Here is a 14625-nt window from a genome sequence, read left to right on the forward strand (position 1 = left end):
ATGATACAAAGGTGCATCTTGTCTCATAATTCTTTTTTTTTTTTTTTTGGAGTATAGAGTGTAGTTGGATTACAATGTTGTGTTAGCTTCAGGTATACAGCAAATTGAATCAGTTATACATATACAAATATCCACACTCTTTTTTTAGGTTCTTTGCCCATACAGGCCATTGGGCTTCCCCAATGGCTCAGTGGTAAAGAATCTGCCTGCCTATGTGGGAGATGTGGGTTCAATCCCTACGTATGGAAGATCCCCTGAAGAAAGAAACGGCAACCCACTCCAGCACTCCAGTATTCTTGCCTGGGAAATCCCATGGACAGAGGAGCCTGGTGGGCTACAGTCCATGGGGTCACAGTGAGTCAGATGGGACTTAGCAACTAAACTACAACAGGCCATTACAGAGTATTGAATAGAGTTCCCTGTGCTATACAGTAGGTTCTCATTAGTTATCTATTTTATATATAGTAGTATGTATATGTCAGTCCCAATCTCCTAGTTTATTCCTCCCCTCCCCTTATCCCCTGGTAACCATAAGTGTGTTTTCTACATCTGCGCTTCTACCTCTGTCTTGTAAGTAAATTCATTTGTACCCATTTTTCAGATTCCACCTATAAGTGATATCATATGATATATGTCTTTCTGTGTTTGACTTACTTCACTCAGTTTGATGATCCATCCTCCACTCCTGCTTCTTATTCAGGCCTCACATCAGAATCCCCCAGAAGCAAGATCCAAGTAATGACAATTACTGATTGTGAGCACCTGCCTGGTTTCCTTCCTAAACCAGCTCGTTTCATCCTCCCAGCAGCCCTGTGAGGGAAGAGTTACTTGTATCCCCCTTGGCTGACAAGGGAACTGAAGCACAGAAACTGCCCAAGGTCACCCAGGTGACCAGAGTTTGGAGCAGTGTGGACCCCAGGCAGTCCACTCCAGAGGCTCTTGCCCGCTTCTCTGTGTTGCTTCTTAAACACGGATCCCCACAGGTTCCCGGGTCCCTGATCCTGAATGCCCACATCACTCTGACATGCGCCTGATTTGAAGACACTGATTCCCATGGCTTCCCCTTACTGTAGAGACAGGAAACCTCAGCTCTGAGAGATTCAGCTACTTACCCAAGATCACAGGTTTGTTAGTCAAGACTTGAGCTCTGGTTCAAGGGGAAAAAAAGCCCTGGACCAGTGGACAAAGAGCCCAGGCTTTAGATCAGTTTATGCAGCTGATTGTGAACACGGGCAAGCTACCTCTTCTGGTTCCCCAGGTGGCCCCTCTTTCTTACACTTTACGGGCTTTCCATGTATCTGCTTATGTTTCCCTTTGCCCCTGCTCTCAGGGCATTTGTTTCACCCAGTTGTTTCTGAAATGCCTCCTGCCAAGACTGTGTTAGTCCATGTTTCTATCTTTCAGATCCAGACAAAAATATAGATAAGTGGAAATTTACTGCAGTTTTGCTCCATCAGACAAAAACCTCAGGAATCTGGGATGAGGTGGTGATAAAAGAGAATTTGCCACCAGATGTAACTAACTGGTGAAGACTTTCATTTAGGGGCAAAATAGTTTCTTCCAGGGGCAAATTGACACAAAGTTAACTACAGCAGTGCCTGATAGATGGTCAAACTTGACGTTTCCCTTGTTCTACCAATGGTGCAATTGCTTCCAAATGAAAATTGGAAACTGCCTGCGGACTCCAGCACCCAGTGAGCTTCTTTGAAGCAGTGATTAAGAGAGATTTGCTTATGAATGTCCCTGAAACTGCTGTTAACCCAGTCCTGTTGTCTCAATAGGGGAAGTTGGCAACCCCTCTATTCTATACCAGATAACTGGACTTCTGCAGTGCCTTTCCTCATGGAGCACGACTCCTTTGTCATTTCAGTGGGATGATGGAAGGAAAAGTGGTTAACAGAAATGGACCAGACTTATGGGAACTCCAAGGAGGCTAATAAGCTATGCCCCCTTCAAATTAGCATTTGAAATATGTTAAATATTTGCTCCACTTTCATTTAGAGGAAAAGTTGGGTGCTTCTGAGGGAAAGGAAGAGAGTGCTACTGATGTCTTTCCTTCAAGCAGTTCAGCTCTGGCCCCTAATATGCACACCACAGTAGCTTAGTGATGTCCACTGTGACCCAAGTGTGTGCCTGAGGTCTGCTTCCCACCTCTTCTCTGCATTTCTGTATTAATTTGTGTTCTTTAAGAGCAGTCAGCATTTGCCATAGTTCATGGTCATGATCCTGTGATAGATAGTGATAGTGATAGATAATCGCTCTGTCATGTCCAACTCTTTCCAGCCCCATGAACAGGGTCACCAGGCTCCTTTGTCCATGAGATTCTCCAAGCAAGAATACTGGAATGGGTTGTCATTCCTTTCTCCACTGGATCTTCCTGACCCAGGGATCAGATCTGGGTCTCCCGCATTGCAGGCAAAGTCTTTACCATATTTTAATAGACTTGTCCCTCAATCCCAGTTCCAAAGGTAAACCCTTCCAAACCTAATTGTGCACAGCTGAAAGACTTTATGTCAGTAGACACATACCTTGTGCATGAATCCTAAATTGTCTTCCGCCAAGTGAAAACAAAACTTTAAAAAATATATTTCTTAGCAAATTACAGCTGTCTCAAGGGCACCAGTTTTCTGACCTCAAGCTCACAGATTTTTTAAAGGTTGATGCTTTGCTTATAAGATAATTTGTTAGTTTTGTAAATGTCAACAGTCAAGAATTTTTGGTCTAGATTTATTGAGAGGAGGAAACATTTTGCCAGAGCCCTGAGCCCCATTATCTTCATTTGGTTTTCTTGCAATACCTAAATCTGTCCCTATTAACTTTGGATAGAGATGATGCAGAAGACTACAACATTATGTGCAGTATGATTCCAAATATGTAAAAAATAATATGCATAGAAAAAATTCTGAAATAGCATGCCCCAAAGCATTAACAGTGTTTATCACTGGAAGTTAAGATTACCAAGGATTTTCATGCATTTTATATTCTTCTCTGTATTTCTCAGACTTCCCACACTCACCATGTATTACTTTTACAGTCACTAAAAATAACAGTAAATATGAGCCAAAAATAATTTACATCCTGAGAAGTCAGACTAGCTGTGCTAAGGACCAGTTCTAAAAGCTGGGGAGTTCTGAGGCACAGAGATCAAGCCCCCAAAAAACAACCCAGTGACAAGCAGGCTGCTGGCTACTATCCCTGGGCTTCTCTGGGAATGCATTCATGGTCCCTCACCCTTTACTGCCTCTCCTTCTGGCGCCATGATGTAATCTTGATCCTCCTGTAAACAAGTTCAAGATAACCCACTTCATTTTTTTTCCAAGATTGCATTCAGCTCTCTGTCCTACAATGGTGTTTATAGCTAAGGTGTTCTGATTGCAGCCTTCCCACCCATATCAGCTCAGAGCCTCAGCAGCAATCTGATCCCCACTTCTGGAGCATCCCCATTTCAGTTGTAAAGCCCCACCCAGCAGAGTGGCTCAGGTGCCACCTACCACTAGGCAAACCTGGACCCATCAAAACCTGCATGGAAGAATTTACCAAAAAACACTCTCTTCTTTACTCTAACCAGATGCCTTCCAATGGCTCTCTAGCTGTTACTCCCTCACCCTCCTCTATGCATAATCATTTAACACCTCTGAACTTTTCTGGATATTCTGTCAGTACCCCAGGGGAAACTGTGAACTACCTAGTAATATCTACAGAACCCTCTACAATGGGCCAAAACCATGTGTGAAAGTGTTAGCCACTCAGTTGTGTCAGACTCTTTGCAACCCCATGGACTGTAGCCCACCAAGCTCTGTGGTCCATGGAATTCTCCAGGCAAGAATACTGGAGGAGGTAGCTGTTTGCTTCTTCAGGGGCTCTTCCCAACCCAGGGATCAAACACAGGTTTCTTGCATTGCAGGTGGATTCTTTACTATCTGAGCCACCAAAACCATGGTAGATATTATACCAAGATTTCTAACCTTGGTACTACTGACATTTTGGGCCAGATAATTTTTTAATAAGAGGGAGAGGAATGCCTTGTATTGCAGGCTACTTAGCATTGTACATGGTCTCTACTCACTAGATGCCAATAGCACTCCTCTTCTGGTCCTTCAATCAAAATTGCCTCAAACATTGCCTTTCATCCCCTGAGGGTCAAAACCTCCCCCATTCAAGGACTGCTGCACTGCGTACATGTCCACAGGAGCTATTAGAGTAGATGAATGCCTTCTTGTCATACCTACCCTATATAGCCTGACACAACCTAGGAAATGAGTTCCGCAGGACCTAGTCAGTTTGTATATACCCTCACATCTTGTGTTGTACAGGTACATCAGGCTATGAGCCCAGAAGTACCCCACTTTAGAAGTCACAAGTGCTTATTAAGTGTTCAGTGTTTAATCATATCATCTCATTAAATGAGTCTGAAATGAGTATTATTGTATCTTACAGGTGAGAACTCTGGGTTATGGATAGGGTTATACAGTCTGTAGGTAGCAAGCTGTGATGGGGCTCCAGCCAGGAACCAGGCTATTCATGTGCTCATGGTTCCTACTCTAACCTGCCCAGAGAACAAAGAAGAAAACCAAAGGTATATTCTGGACACCTTAACACAGAGGTACCAGGGAAATAGTCATGTATAGACCCAGGAAACTTACCTGGAACCCGTTGGCCAAGCTCATCAGCTGATCTCATAGTAACTAAGCAGTGAGGGCTTCCAGAGAAATCTTGCAACAACTCCAGGCCAAGGGATGGGTGGATAGATATGGGTCATGTCTGAGGAAAAAAATAAATAATCACCAGCCTGGTTCTGCCATATTAAAGACATGAGAAAACATTACAGCAGGTGTGTATGTTCTGAGGATCATTCCCAACTTGCCCCACCCTCCTGTGCTTCACTACTGGCTCTTCCCATTATGTGCTGACTCTTCCCATTGCTCTGACCACAGAAAACCATTGTTTAGCCTTTCCAAGTAGAAGCTTCCCTCTCCACTTTCAAAATCTCTGCCGGGTCCCCTTCTATAGAGTTTAATTGACTTCTATCAGAAGAATGCATAGGTTTGTTACCAAACCTGTCTATGAAAAATCTTCCAGTTCAGGATCTGAGATGGAGTTCACATGCCTAATAAATAGCTTCTTTCTACTCTAAGCAATGGATCCCATTTAGTTTTGCAGTAAGACCCTCACATTTGTGAATTTTCATTGCATGAGTCCCAGTAGAGCAATCAACCACCTCTTTTCTGGCTGGGACCTCAGAAAGCTCAAGCCAGATGCCTTGAATTTCATCAGCTTGGAATCCTGCAGAGTATTATTTTATTTCCAGTTTTTGCACAGCATTTTAAAAGTCTAATTTTTTAAAAAGCTGGTTACTTTTCAAGTCAGTGAAAAGGTAGAAACATTTAGTCTAGCCTGTCTTTTCTCCCTTCATTCAGGGACACATTCCCCAACCAGCTGATAATTTGGTGCTGAACAGTTATACTTGGCGCAGAGATGCCACAAAAATGCTCCCTAGACCCAGGGAAGATGGGGAGAAAGAGCAGGGTGAGCTCATTCAGTCCCTAACCTCCACTATTTTGTCACAGTAGGAATGTAAACTCTACTTTGGAGCTTACATCAGCTTTTGGAGGGTTTCAGCAAGCTCCCCTAGATAAGACTAAGAATTATTTTTCTTGTCCTTTTGGCCAGAAATAAATATTTATATCAAGAAAGGATTGCCAAGACTTGGAAAATATTTCAGTTATTTAATCAGCCCTATAAAAGGATTCACTGTGATTGGTGTTTGAATTAGATAATAAATTTTAATCTTGGTTTTATCCCAACTCCATTAGACAGTCACCAACTGCAGCTAAGAATTCTGGAAACTTCTTAACCAGTTTGAAAAGAATTACATTGATCTGAGATCAAAACCATGAACACATTTGAATGTATGGTTTTGAGATATGGGTTAATTATAGTAAGTCAGGGTCTCCCAGAAGACACTGGAACCTTATCACAGAGCTTCTCAACCCTGGTTGCCTCTCATGGAAAACAAGCCTCCTAACATTATTCAGCCTCACCCATGAAGAATCTTGACTTTTGCCTCCACAGCTGTCAGACTCAGCGCTGGGTATACTTCAGGCCACATCATAAAACTAGCTGTGAGAGTATGACAATACAAAATGACTAACTAGTTTAAATTATCTGTAAAAAAACTAGCTGAGTTGACTATGGGCAAGTCATTTCAAGAAAACCTCAGTTTGATTTCCAGGTCTTTTATTATGTTACAACACTAACTCAATTAACCAACTTCTTTGAGACTCATTTTCCCAAATTGTAAATTAATAATAATATCAAATGAGACCATAGGTATATCAGTTCAGTTCAGTCACTCAGTCATGTCCAACTCTTTGTGACCCCATGAACTACAGCATGCCAAGCCTCCCTGTCCATCACCAACTCCTGGAGCTTGCTCAAATTCACGTCCATCAAGTCAGTGATGCCATCCAACCATCTCATCCTCTGTCGTCCCCTTCTCCTCCTGCCTTCAATCTTTCCCAGCATCAGGGTCTTTTCAAATGAGTCAGCTCTTCGCATTAGGTGGCCAAAGTCCTGGAGTTTCAGCTTCAACATCAGTCCTTCGAATGAATATTCAGGACTGATTTCCTTTAGGATGGACTGGTTTGATCTCCTTGCAGTCCAAAGGGACTCTCAAGTCTTCATTACCACAGTTCGGAAGCATCGATTCTTTGGCACTCAGCTTTCTTTATGGCGCAACTCTCCCATCGATACATGACTACTGGAAAAATCATAGCTTTGACTAGACGGACCTTTGTCGACAAAGTAATGTCTCTGCTTTTTAATATGCTGTCCATAGGTATATAGTGTTACACAAAATCAGTATAGAATAGATATACATATATGTGTATGTATAGGTATAAATATGCATGTGAATGCATAGGTAAATATATATGCCTGTGTGTGTGCACATATGTATACACAAAACACATTCACTAAAACTTTTCATTTTCCCAGGAATTTCTAATAAAATCACATTCTTTTTCAGATGGGACTCAGACCCAGCCAAAACCCAGATTGGAACTTGAACCCACAGTTCCTGACTTGGGAAGGGACTAGAATCCATTGTGTTTTAATTGAAACTGTTTACCTGGCATCCAGACTTAATGAAGCTCAGGTTCTTTTGCCACAGAAAGAATTCAGCATGAGGTAGAACAATAGGCTAAGAGTGAGTTTATTGGCATAAGATGCTTGTTAGAAATACAAGCAGGCAGGCAAGGGAGTGCAGCCCTGAGAACAAAGAGGGCTATATTTTTATAATCAAAAAGTAGGGACGGGAGAAGACCACCTTCTTCCTCATTTTGGAGTAGACATCAGGCTTACGTCATTTTTTGTCCCTATATGGTTTAACTGGTACTGTCATGGTGCTATTTAAATCATATGTATATTAGCAAAGGGCTTCCCTTGTGGCTCAGTTAATAGACCTGCCTGCAATGTGGGAGATCTGGATTCGATCCCTCGGTTGCCAAGATCCCCTGAAGGAGGGCATGGCAACCCACTCCAGTATTCTTGCCTAGAGTCCCCATGGACAAAGGAGCCTGGCAGGCTTCAATCCATGGGGTCACAGAGTTGGACACGACTGAGCGACTAAACACATATTAGCAAAAGGGTGATGACATACACTAACACATGTTGATTAGTCTTAGGTTTTGATACAACATGCCTTTCATTTACCCTTTCACCTAAATTCTTGTCTTGGCTACATGCAGAAATGCCAGTCTTCCAAGGACCATTAACTCCCTGACTTCAGGTAACAAGATTCATCTCAGGATTTGTGGCTTGTCTGTGCCTGCCACTTGAATGTGCCTGGTCTTCCTTCAAGACAGAGTAGATTGTTGCTAGGTGATTGGATTCTTTTCTTGAGTGTTCATATGCTCTCAGCAGTCTCCCAAACTCCCTTAAAATTCCTTTTCTATCTTTAATCCCCTAGTGGGATTTCTAAACTATTTAATTATCCTACTCTATTCTTATCACTAATGCCTAAAAAGATGTTTGATAGAACAATGTAATCAAGAAATTAGGCATTTTGAAATTTTAAATTCCTCTGATTTTAAACCACACATTTAGTTTACAGTCCATTTTAAAGGCTTGGATACCCGTGTAATAATGTGAAGTAATGTTTACTATGGACGGAGGTTCGTGACATTGTACAGGAGACAGGAATCAAGACCATCCCAAAGAAAAAGAAATGCAAAAAAACAAAATGGCTGTCTGAGAGGGTCTTACAAATAGCTGTGAAAAGAAGGGAAGCAAAAAGCAAAGGAGAAAAGGAAAGATATATGCATTTCAATGCAGAGTTCCAAAGAATAGCAAGGAGAGATAAGAAGGCCTTCCTCAGCAATCAGTGTAAAGAAATAGAGGAAAACAACAGAATGGGAAAGACTAGAGATCACTTCAAGAAAATTAGAGATACCAAGGGAACATTTCATGCAAAGATGGGCTTAATAAAGGACAGAAATGGTAGGGACCTAAAGAAGCAGAAGATATTAAGAAGAGGTTGCAAGAATACACTGAAGAACTCTACAAAAAAGATCTTCAAGACAAAGATAATTACGATGGTGGGATCACTCACCTAGAGCCAGACATCCTGGAATGTGAAGTCAAGTGGGTCTTAGAAAGCATCACTACGAACAAAGCTAGTGGAGGTGATGGAATTCCAGTTGAGCTATTTCAAATCCTGAAAGATGATGCCGTGAAAGTGCTGCACTCAATATGCCAGCAAATTTGGAAAACTCAGCAGTGGCCACAGGACTGGGAAAGGTCAGTTTTCATTCCAATCCCAAAGAAAGGCAATGCCAAAGAATGCTCAAACTGTTGCACAATTGCACTCATCTCACACGCTAGTAAAGTGATGCTTAAAATTCTCCAAGCCAGGCTTCAGCAATACATGAACCATGAAATTCCACATGTTCAAGCTGGTTTTAGAAAAGGCAGAGGAACCAGAGATCAAATTGCCAATATCCACTGGATCATCAAGAAAGCAAGAGAGTTCCAGAAAAACATCTATTTCTGCTTTATTGACTATACCAAAGCCTTTGACTGTGTGGATCACAATAAACTGGAAAATTCTGAAAGAGATGGGAATACCAGACTACTTGACCTGCCTCTTGAGAAACCTGTATGCAGGTCAGAAAGCAACAGTTAGAACTGGACATGGAACAACAGGCAGGTTCCAAATAGGAAAAGGGATATGTCAAGGCTGTATATTGTCAGCCTGCTTACTTAACTTATATGTAGAGTACATCATGAGAAATGCTGGGCTGGAGGAAGCACAAGCTGGAATCAAGATTACTGAGATATGCAGATGACACCACCCTGATGGGAGAAAGTGAAGAAGAACTAAAGAGGCTCTTAATGAAAGTGAAAGAGGAGAGTGAAAAAGTTGGCTTAAAGCTCAACAATCAGAAAACGAAGATCATGGCATCTGGCCCCATCACTTCTTGGCTAATAGATGGGGAAACAGTGGACACAGTGGCTGACTTTATTTTTCTGGGTTCCAAAATCACTGCAGATGGTGATGGCAGCCATGAAATTAAGACTCTTACTCCTTGGAAGGCACGTTATGACCAACCTAGACAGCATATTAAAGAAAAGAGACATTACTTTGCCGGCAAAGGTCCGTCTAGTCAAGGCTATGGTTTGTCCAGTGGTCAGGTATGGATGTGAGAGTTGGACTATAAAGAAAGCTGAGCGCCGAAGAATTGATGATTTTGAACTGTGGTGTTGGAGAAAACTACTGAGAGTCCCTTGGACTGCAAGGAGATCCAACCAGTCCATCCTAAAGGAGATCAGTCCTGAGGGTTGATTGGAAGGACTGATGTTGAAGCTGAAACTCCCAGTACTTTGGCCACCTGTTGTGAAGAGCTGACTCATTTGAAAAGACCCTAATGCTGGGAAAGATTGAAGGCAGGAGGATAAGGGGATGACAGAGGATGAGATGGTTGGATGGCATCACTGACTCGATGCACATGGGTTTGGGTGGACTCCGGGAGTTGGTGATGGACAGGGAGGCCTGGCGTGCTGCGGTTCATGGGGTTGCAAAGAGTCGGACACGACTGAGTGACTGAACTGAACTGAACTAAACATTTACTAAGTGTTTCTTGAGTGCTAAGTGTACTTCCGTGCACTCTTGTACTCCCCACACAACCTAGTGCAATGATGTCATCATTACTGTTCACAGAGAAGGAACTTGTCCTCAGTCACACACTAGTCACAGGACCTGGGATTTGAACCTGCATCTGTTTGACTCTGGAGTCTACCCGTCTCTGTGACCAGAGCTGCTCAGATCCCAAGCCTGGGTGTCTGATGGTTTGGTGTAAGGACACTCATTGATGCCCAAATCCTGATTTAAGTCAAGTTTCAGTTTGATTATCAGACTGTTGTAAGACAGATGCTTTGAATTCACCGATATCATGGGTATGCACTGAATTCGGAACTATCTTAGGTAAAAAGCAAGGACATTTATATTTATAGATCATCTAAAAATTCCCTTAAGGCCTGGTTTCAACCCCCTCCCCTCACTAATTTCCTCCCAGCTCCACTGCTCCATTTCCCCCGCCCACCTGGTACTAACAAGCAGTGAATGGCCGCCAGTGGACAGAGGACCAGGGCCCTCTACCATCCTCCAAAGTGGATGTTGCCCGGTAAACATCACCACACCAGTGGTCTTGGCAGAGGTGGCCCTGAGGTTGGCCTGGCCCCTGAGCCAAACGTAGCCCAGCCTGAGGAGGAAGGCTTTGGGCCCTGCTTCCCAAGTGGACGTTCCAGGAGGGAGTCAGATGATCAGAGTTATGGAAACCAAATGGCCCTCCTTTGTTTAGAGAGAAAGAAAAAAAAAAAAAAGAAAAAATCACTCATTTTTGTGGTAAAGTGAAACCAGCCTCCAAACCAAACAATCTCTCTCCGAGCCGAAAATGCCAGCTCCCCAGAGCAGGCCCACAGCCTGGGACTCCGATGAACTGGTGGGAGGCGGTGCCGCGGCCTTCAGCCACGTCTCCTCGGGCTTCTCAGCGGCGAGGGTCTCCTCTACTCTGCTCCTGAAATAGCTGGTCTCCCAGGCAGGAAAAGAAAATGAAAGGAGGGGGAAAGCGAGAAATGAGTCTGCTCGACCAAGGCTGACCAAGGCTAACCGAGGCAACCTCCAGCTCTCCTGGCTTTCCTGTTGGGAGAGAGCCGGGGAGGGAGCCTGGGCCCCGGGCGTGTGGTGGTGCTGCGCCCCCTTCCGCTCCCCCCGCAGAATGCAGCCCGGAGTCACAAGGCCTCCTGTGGCCGCGCTGGGGCGGGCTGGTGGCTCCGTGGGCAGGACCCCACGCTCCCAAGCATTACTAGGGCATGTGCAGCTCCCAGAGCAAGTAAATATAGGTTGTCATTGGCCACGCCTGTCCCGGGCTTTGTTTCTGCTCTAATATGAGCTTTTCCTGGAATGGAGAGGCCCTTGGTGTGGACACTGGGGAATCCAGTCCCAGTCCTGGCTTTGCCTCTGACTTGCTGTGAGATCATAGTTTACTACAGCGTCTCTGAGCCTCCATTTTGCATCTGGAAAATGAGCCCAGTGAGTCCTGCCTTGCCTTGGTTCCCAAGGTCATAGTGAGAGGAGATCAAGCCTGGCTTTTATCCAGAGGTGGCGGCCAGACTGCCCATGTGCTGATGTGAGCTCTCCTGTGTAACACTTGGCAAGTGTCTCCATCTTTGTCTGTTCCTCACCTTTACAGGAAGGAAATAGGGACTTCGTTGGTGGCCCAATGGTTAAGAATCCTCCTGCCAGTGGAGGGGACACAGGTTCAATTCTTGATCCAGGAACTAAGATCCCACCTGGCATGGGCAGCTAAGCCCATGGGCCAAAGCTAGTGAAGCCTGCAGGCTCTAGAGCCCAGGCTCTGCAACAAGAGACGCTGGCATGAGAAGCTGGAGCATCGCAACTAGGGAGTAGAACCCACTCACAAATAGAGAAAGAAAGCAAATAGAGAAAGCCTGCGCACAGCAACCAGAACCCCCTTCAGCCAAAAATAATTTAAAAAATAAAGTGAAGGGAATAATAGCCTTCCCTGACAGCACTGCTGGAAGGTAAAACTGGGTTATGTGATGTGTGTGATGCACTTAGAGCACACAGCATGCCCCAAGTCTCACTGTCACCGTCACCATCAAGGACAGAAAAGCATCTTGAAGATGGTGCCCAGTTCAAGCCCTGTGTGATCTGCCTGTCCTCATAAGCTTTAAATTGTTCCCAACACACTCACTGTTCTGACACATTCCATAATCTGCCAGTGTCTGCGGGCTGTGCACTCAGCCCCATCTATCTGTGACCCCATGGACTATAGCCCGCCAGGCTTTTCTGTCCATGGGATTTTCCAGGCAACATTGGAGTGGAAATCTTTTTCCTACTCCAAGGTATCTTCCCAACCCAGGGATTGAACTTGCATTTCCTGCGTCTCCTGCATTGGCACGCAGATTCTTTACCACTGAGCCACCCGGGAAGCCCAAACTGCCAGCATTCATTCTAAATATGAGGGGAAGCTCCAGTATTTTCCTGTTACACTTAGGGAAAGTCCCCCAAACCCACCATGATCTACAAGGGCTTGATCAGCTGGCCCTGCTGCCTTTTCTAGCCTCTTATTTTATCTGCTGTCTCACTGAAATCCAACAGCCTTGTCAGCTTTCTCCTAGCTCCTGAAGACCTGGGCTGCTTCTTGCCCCAGAATCTGTGCAGGTCCACCTCTTTGCCAACCCATTTCCTCTCCACCTGGCTTCAGGTCTCAGCTCACAGAGCCTTTCCTCAAGGAAATATTTCCTGACCTTCCAGATGAAAGTCTGCCCCCTGATTCTCCTTCTTTGTACTGAACACAATTTAATTAAATAGTAATATGTGTAATAACAGTATTTTTTGTACTTTGTTGTACTTTCCTCATGATTTCTCCTCCTCCAGAACTCCTGTTCACTCAGCAAAACCCAATGTTCATTTTATTTCCTATGTGAAGCCCTCCCTCAAACAGGGTTACTCATTAGAACTCTAACTGAAGTTTTGATTTAGTAGGTGACCTCTACCTAGAAGATATAAGAGTGCCTGCATTTTGTTCTACTAATTATCCCTTCTCCTTAGGCTACAGACCCAAGGAATAACAGGAAATAAATGCCACTTATTATTAGCAAGTTCAATATCTGATGTCCCCAGGGCATATATCTTGACCACATCCCTAATTCCAATAGATAAGTAAAACACTGGCCATTAAAAAAAAAAAAAAAGTGAGAGGCTTTGTCTATTGTGTTCAGTTCTAGACCTAGCATAATGCTTGGCACATGTAGACATTCAAGAGAACATATTTTTAATAAATAAATGTTTAAATAAGCAACAAGGATATGCTGTACAGCACAAGAAAATTTAGCCATTATTTTGTAATAACTTTAAATGGAGTATAATCTATAAAAATATTGAATCACCATGTTATACACTGGAAACTAATATAGTATAAATCCACTCTCCTTCAATTAAAATATCTGTACTGAAGGCTAAGATTAAATAAATGTAATATTTTTACTGCTTCAAAAAATTGAATGTGTTTAATACCTATCTCCCCTGCAACTTCTATAAAATCCATGAAAGCAGAGACCATGTTTCTCTTCTAAAAGCCTGTGTTTCTAGTTCACAGTAGGTCTTGAATAGATATTTGTTGAATGAATGACTTGGAATAATCTCCCTACCTTTTCACCACTTGAAGGTCTCCCTAGACATCAGGGGAAACTGTAATTGGCCATCCCTTTTTCCTCCTTCCGTGGAGACACAGTGCTTAGAACTCAGATGTGTCCTCCAGCTCCTATCTCATGTGGGTCTGGTCCTTAAATCCTATCATGGAGGGCATGAAGCTTCCTAATCTCCACTCAGGCAAGTGTTTAGTGTCAATTGCACTTAAATGTCATTAGAGACATCAATTTCCTATCAAATGCAACAGCAGCATAGCATCCTTCCATTACACACGGATTCCTTTCTGTCTTCTAGGCGTTTGTATTCACAACTTGATTAAAGGGGCATATTTATTCATCTTATATCACCAGTTCCTACTACAATCTTTTGAACAAAGAATGCACCCAATAAATGTTGAGTCATGAAAAAATGACTACCATATGCTGAGTATACTAACTTCTCAGCCCTGCTTCTGGCCCCAGAATCTGAGATACGATGAAGTTTTTAAGGAGTTCCAGATTAAAGCTGCTTAAGTTTTTCCCTGGACATCCATTAGGATAAGAAAAAGAAATCCCCCAGCTCCAGACTCCCCCCTGCTTGAATCCATCTTTCATAACTACATTTGCTCAAACTTCCAAAATCATCACTTCAAGTTTTTCTCCAAAAACCTCCAAAGTTCTTTTCATAGCCACATAGGCTTAGGTCCAAATCCCTCAGTCTAACTCAAAGAACTTGGACCAAACATTTTCCTATACTGATCCTTTCAAATCCTCCTTGTGTCTTACCCTGGAGCATCTCCTACCAGGAATGCATCTTCCCATCTCTCCCCCAAAACTCAGCTGCTGTTATGTTCCCTGTGACCTCATCATGTCACCCAGCTAGAGGGAGATGCTCTCTGTCTTCTGAAGCCA

The 14625-nt window shown here is 43.5% G+C and overlaps 1 protein-coding gene across 1 annotated transcript in view; it reads left to right on the forward strand.

Moving 5' to 3' along the window:
* Nucleotides 1–14625, forward strand: part of ANTXR1 (ANTXR cell adhesion molecule 1) — a 263047-nt gene that overhangs the window by 108524 nt on the left and 139898 nt on the right. The window lies entirely within an intron of this gene.

This window comes from Oryx dammah, unplaced genomic scaffold, assembly GCF_014754425.2.
Source record: "Oryx dammah isolate SB20612 unplaced genomic scaffold, SCBI_Odam_1.1 HiC_scaffold_25, whole genome shotgun sequence".
In the NCBI taxonomy this organism is placed as follows: domain Eukaryota; kingdom Metazoa; phylum Chordata; class Mammalia; order Artiodactyla; family Bovidae; genus Oryx; species Oryx dammah.